The following is a 6,000-nucleotide window of genomic DNA, read 5'->3' on the forward strand; positions in this document are numbered from 1 at the left end:
AGTGCTACAAACATAGTCAGGTATTTTCAATGTCAACATAAAAACACATTCAGGCAGTCTACACCCTGGCGACTGGCACATGCCCGAGTTGTTTGTGGTATCTGAATACCAAACAGTGATTGAGCGCATATGAAAAGAACGTTGGGAAAAACATGCTTCAAACGCAACAGAAACGGTGAAAAATCTGCTTAGAACATTAAGAAGCAACGATACAGAGAAATATTAAGACATAAAACAATGAGACTTGTGAATCAGCACAGGACTTCCTATCCAAACAGGAAACATCTTAATGCAGGGCGACTTCTCACAGTGGCTGAGCATATGCCTGAAAACTCGCAAGTTTTATAGTTTGACCAACATTTTAAACAAACGATAAAATGTTAAATAATCTGATTGCTAGTTTTATCCAACTGTCCAATACTTTTTCCAGAGTGTCACTCGTAGTTTGAGATGATGGGCAGTTGTCACGTGGAGGACTGAGCAAAATTATCAGTCGCTAGTTAATTATTAGTATGTGTGGTGTTCAGCACTGAATGGTTCGTGCTGTCATGGCTTTAATTTGGGTATGCTTCTAGTTCCTTTTTTTTTGGTTCCCTTTTTTAACTTTTGTCTTGATAGGAGTTGGAGCTTGATAACTTTTTGCAAATAATGTATTTCTATTTAGCTCGGCTGTGAAGGGTGTCTCGAGTCTGTTTGGGAACAGAATGAAGATGTAGACATTAGCTTATCGTGTCAGCTGCTTCTTATTGCTTTTGTGACAATATAAAAACAATTCATGTTATATTTATAACTCCTTCTCAATAGACAGTGTTGGGTTGTCCTAATCGTATTAGACTGTTTTACTTGCGCCTATACTTCTGACAGTTAATAATTATGTTAAAAATGTTACTTAAAACACAAATAAAGATGTGTGGACCACCTTTGCTGGAAGGTGATTCTTGAGTATACCACAATGTTCGGAATATGAAGCCCAGCTGCAGTCTGCACAATGTGAAAATGTGACAATTATGTAGCTGGTGCAACTAAGTTAGCTGCTAATGTAATGTCTAGTGCACACGACCCATGGAATAAGTTGATCTCGCCACTGAACAGGAAACTTGTACAGAATCGTATGACAATAAAATGACTGGCCAAGCCTATTCCTGCGGTTATTATGTACAAAAACACGATATTGAGATGTTTTAGTTTTTTTAAATCACCAACCTCCCTACAATATTGGGATGATTATTGCACAGTGAGGTTTCTATTGTGTCATATCATGACATTTGGATGTCGTTGCATCAAATAATAATAATAATAATAATAATTGGCTGCCAGGATGGCCCAGTGGTCTAAGGCGCCGCGTTCAGGACCCAGTCTCCCCAGGAGGCCTGGGTTCGAATCTCGAATTTCCCCATTGTGGGACTAATAAAGGGCATATTATTATTATTATTATTATTATTCAAGATGACGTATCAACTACCTTTTCTTCATTGTGTGTGTTCGTCTTAGTTTCTTGTTGACATGCTAAACTGGGGGGACAGATTGGTAAATTGAGGAAACAGATTAGCAAATTAAATTTTTTTTCTCATACTGTGGCTCCAGAGTGGCTCCGTAAAGATGCCTTTGGGGGCTCCACTGTATATTCATCAGTACACTCGCACCATCTAATGAGCCTCAATACAAGAGCTGTGTCAAAAAGTCTGCTTTTACAAAGCTAATAATGTTCAGGCATTGTGAAAATGGAAGAAAATTAGGCCAGTCTGTGGGAATGTTTGTCCTTTCATCCAATAGAAGCAGACATATCCTCCATTTTTTTCACAATTTAATATTGTTCCCTAGTGTCCTAATAAAAGTTCTCAAATACTCTTTGGGCAAAAGGGATAAAGAATTATAAAACACTTAAATGTGATGCATTTTGTGAAATTTACTTTTTTAATTGCTTGATACAAAATTGCTTGGCAATCAAGCGTTTAAGAAAACAACAAAGGCTATCTTTTGTAATCCAGACATTTATGAAAATGTCCATGAGCAAGTCATTCTGAATATTGAAAAGTCAGCCAATTAACATTACAACCGCCCCAAAGGGCTTTGCTTTGAACCTTGTAGCATCTGCAGGTCATTATTTGGGCTGTGCATGATTCGGTGGTGACTTGAATTGAGTAGCAAACTGGCCATTAAAAATGAACACAAAATCTGAATTTTCAGATTCCATTAAGAATGGGTCATAGTTTATTGTCACAGAGGCATTTTTGGATGGCACTCACTCCTCAGTTTTGACCTGTGTAGGTGGAGAGTTCATTCCAGCACAATGCCCGGAAGTTTTCTGAGTGTATAAAAATATTTGACCTGCTGATGAGCATGAAATTCAACTGTTAAAGCCATTAATTAAAATTGAGGTGCGGAAGTTGGGCAGTGTGAAAAGCATGCATGTGGAAAAAGTGGTCTCCCACAGCTGCAACACCCTGAATGCTACTACTACTACGGATAGATTGATAAAACATCTGACATTTGCTGTACTTAAATATGAAAAGCAATTTTCTGCTATTTGCTGTACCTCAGTATTGAACGTAAAAGAAAAGGTGAGTGGTTGGAATTTAGATTTTCCATCCATTATCCGTACCACTTCTCCTCACAAGGGACGCAGGGGCTGATGGAGCCTATCGCAGCTCTCTTCGGGCAGTAGGCAGGGTAAACCCTCAACTGATTGCCAGCCAATCGCAGATTGCTCATCGCAATTTTGATGATGTTTTATTTAACTGTTATTTATTGAAGTTACTTCAGTTGAAGATAGTAGCTAAAGATCTGATTGTTGGCCATTCACCTAAATTGGCCTGGCCATCACAAGACACAGGTGTTTGCTGGCCTTAAGCCGGAAGGAGCGATAGAAACGCATGCGCATGCGCACACGCACACGCACGCACGCACATACATACTCACACTACTAGTGCGCACATGGACATATATTATATATGAGTTTGTCTAATAGTGCGTCCATATAACCACTTCTTGATTCCCTGTGTCTCCTTTTCATGGCTTCCCACTACCATTATCTGTACCACATTGAAACTATTTTCTGCTTTATCAGTGAAAAGAGTTTGGCTTAATTTTATTTTATTTTAGTTTAGTGGAAATGTAAAGCGACAGTAAAATTTATTTCGAAAAGATAGTGGAGTGAAAGTGGCCAGAAATATAAATTAAGTGCAAATCCATGAAGGTTCCGCAGTAGAGCAGTGAAGTATTTATACTCCGTTATATTACAAGACAGCATATTTTTAAAGGGGGGGGGGAGTGTCGTTTTCGCGATTTTTTTCCAATTTCTAGCGAGTTTTAGCTCTTCCCCCGCGAATAACGAGGGGCGATAGCGGTGACTGGGGGGCCCCCCCACGAGCGGACACAAGCGTCACCCTGAGCCCGCCTGCCTGCGCACCTGCACGCCTCAACGATCCTCTGCAAACTGCTTTGGCACCGCGACATGGGCCGCTAATTCATTAAACCATGATCAAATCACAACGCTGAATACTCGAATGACAGAGGACATGCTCGTAGCGACCTTCGAGTACGGCTAGGCGTCGTCCAAGACACACGTCACGGACTCAGGGCGATAACATGACATGATCGCCGAAATAACATGTCACAGGTGTTCAGGGTTAATGACACAAACCGGCAGGGCTGCCATTCTAGCTAGCCGGCCGCTAGCTGTGCGTACCTTTCAACGGATTCCCAGCGCCTCTCCGACTTGGCTCATAGGGACTGCGAGGAGTCTCGAGGCGGCTGCGTGAACCGGGGGACGTCGGTAGAGTGCTGATGGTGATGTGGAGCTATCAGCTCACGATAAAGTCGTGGTTCCACTTGACTGACGTGGAGCGGCTCATTTCCTTTCCTCCTGCGTCTTGGTCGTCTTCCGCATTGAGGTGACAGTGACGTGACGTCACTACTCGGCCCCGCCCCCATAGTTGCGCGTTGCCATTCGCCTCGTGCAGGTGGAATGTGATTAACAGGTGAAGCTTGAGAGTTTTGAACCATAATGAAGGACGTCATTAAAAAAATATCATGACAAAAGCATTTTTATTATTATAGAATGGTTATGATTGCAAGTATAATTACATAGTCCTAATAAAAGTTATAATGTATTGTACTCTTTCCAATAAAAAAAAAAAAATATATATATATCCTTCAATAATATTAAAATATTACAAATACACCTCAACATATTTTAAGAACTATGATTAAATAGTACTCATACATTATCATAATTGGAGTCACTGATGGTGTAGTGATACACTCGCCCGAGTTGTGTGCGGGCAGCGTGGGTTCAGTTTCCACTCAGTGACGGTGTCTTTGTCTGCCCTGTGACTGGCTGGTGACCAGTACAGAGTGTAGTGCGCCTTTCGCCCGTTGTCAGCTGGGATAGGCTCCAGCACACTCCCGCGAACCTGTACAGGATAAGCGGTGTGGATAATGACATGACAATATCATAATTTATTATTGAAAACGTTAAATAAATGTATTGTGCTCTCTGTAAAAATTAAGTGTGGTAATAGTAAAATAATTAAATGCATTATACTCATAATTGATTCAAAATAAAATACTAAATAAATTACAAGTATCACACTATACAACATATACATAATTAAATTAAAAACAATGCATCTAAATGATTGATTAAAAACATTTAATTGTAGCATAAAAACAAGTACATTTGTCATTTACCAATAGTACAAATTAAAATCAAATTGAATAATTCTGTTCAAATTTGCTCATGTCAAAAGAATGTGAACCTAAGGCAGCCTAATTTTTGCTCCAAGTTACTATTGCTATATTTGTTTCACCAAAACTGTGTACCAGTGATGGAATAGAACCAAAAAAAAAGTGTGATAACCAGACAGCGAGACCTTACTGGGACCGCTTTACATCCAAGTCTCTGGGTGCTTAAATAGATATCAACTTACATTATCATAACACACATTTTATCAAGTAGTTTCTAAGAGTAATACAGACTCTTTCAACTCTATAAGCAAACTGGTGTAAAACTCCAGGAAGTAACTGTCTTGCTGCAAAGAAACACCTTCCCATTCCGTTACTTAGTGGATAAGTAGTTTCGCTTTGAGCTTGCCAATGGAGCAGTGTTTAACATTTTATGTACTTTTTTTACTGTTAAGAACAACAGACACAATCTTAAAAAACAACAGCAGTTTATTTGATGTCCTCACACATAGAGTCCAGCCAAGAATAATTCTACCCACATTTACGTCACACATACACATACCCACCAACTCGAGGAAAACTTGTAGAAAAGTAATTTTGTATTTCGCACATTTTATATTTAAATCCCAGTAGTAATTACTAATATTACAAATTAGTGTCAGTATAGCAAAGCTAGCCATTTTTCCATTGAAATATTATTGTACTAGGTTAGGATACATATATTACTGACATGCAGCATGCTAGCTTTGCTTTTTATTAGATTGCCCGCAATTTTGGTTACAAATTCCACTTGATTTCATTTATTACCCCAAAACTAGACAAGGAAAACAAGGACATTCAGCTGTTGGTTACATTCCACCAGTGAAAGCTGCCCTGTCAGTCTTAAAATGCATAGAGGTTAGTTGTTTTTTAAGGATCAAATTTGAAGTTTTCGTGGAATTGCAATCAAAATGAAAAATGTTTTCACGATGCAAGACTGTAGAGTTCAAACGTAAGAAGCTTGTTTGTATTTATTTGTAATGGACAAAGAATACATACTTGTATATATGATGGAAAAGGGTGGCAAGGTTGCCAATATCATTAAAACAAAGAGGTAATTTACAGTAGTCAGAACATAGATTACAACACACTTGCAAAGAAAACAACCCTGCTCTGGAGTGATATGTAAGTGGACAGCTTATATATACAGTGCATAACCTGATGTCAAAAGAGAAGGCATGTTGAAGGCAAACTGACAGTGACTTAAACAAAATGGTGGATCTGCAAAGATGAGAAAAAAAGAATTCCAGGCTTGACAGCAAGGAGGTAGGTTAT

The 6,000-nt window shown here is 39.0% G+C and overlaps 1 protein-coding gene across 1 annotated transcript in view; it reads right to left on the reverse strand.

The window, feature by feature from the left end:
• ccser1 (coiled-coil serine-rich protein 1) overlaps positions 1–3,904 on the reverse strand; it is a 120,771-nt gene extending 116,867 nt beyond the window's left edge. The window contains exon 1 of the mRNA XM_088295495.1: positions 3,689–3,904. The gene's annotated coding sequence lies outside the window, so the exon portion shown is untranslated. The remainder of the gene's footprint in view (positions 1–3,688) is intronic.
• Positions 3,905–6,000: the final 2,096 nt, after the last annotated feature.

This window comes from Idiotropiscis lumnitzeri, chromosome 1 (genome assembly GCF_059441095.1).
Source record: "Idiotropiscis lumnitzeri isolate Australia: NSW breed Sydney's pygmy pipehorse chromosome 1, RoL_Ilum_1.0, whole genome shotgun sequence".
In the NCBI taxonomy this organism is placed as follows: Eukaryota; Metazoa; Chordata; class Actinopteri; order Syngnathiformes; family Syngnathidae; genus Idiotropiscis; species Idiotropiscis lumnitzeri.